This window comes from Gavialis gangeticus, unplaced genomic scaffold, assembly GCF_001723915.1.
Source record: "Gavialis gangeticus isolate Ggan-Ray unplaced genomic scaffold, GavGan_comp1, whole genome shotgun sequence".
Classification (NCBI taxonomy): domain Eukaryota; kingdom Metazoa; phylum Chordata; order Crocodylia; family Gavialidae; genus Gavialis; species Gavialis gangeticus.
In genome coordinates, this window is record NW_017728998.1 from 41,720,088 (window position 1) to 41,720,387 (window position 300).

The window sequence follows — 300 nt, forward strand, 5'->3', positions numbered from 1 at the left end:
TGCAGGTGTAGCAGTGGATGTAGTCTTTCTGAACTTTAGGAAGGACTTCGACACCGTCTCATCCCATTCTCATTAAAAAACTAGGGGACTGCGGCGTCGACACCTACACAGTCAAATGGGTCACTAGTTGGCTGGAGGGCCACACCCAGAGAGTGGTGGTGGACAGGTCATTTTCGACCTGGAGGGATGTGGGCAGTGGGGTTATGCAGGGCTCAGTCCTCGGGCCTGCACTGTTCAACATCTTCATCAGCGACTTGGACGAGGGGGGAAAAAGCACCCTGTTCAAATTTGCAGGTGACA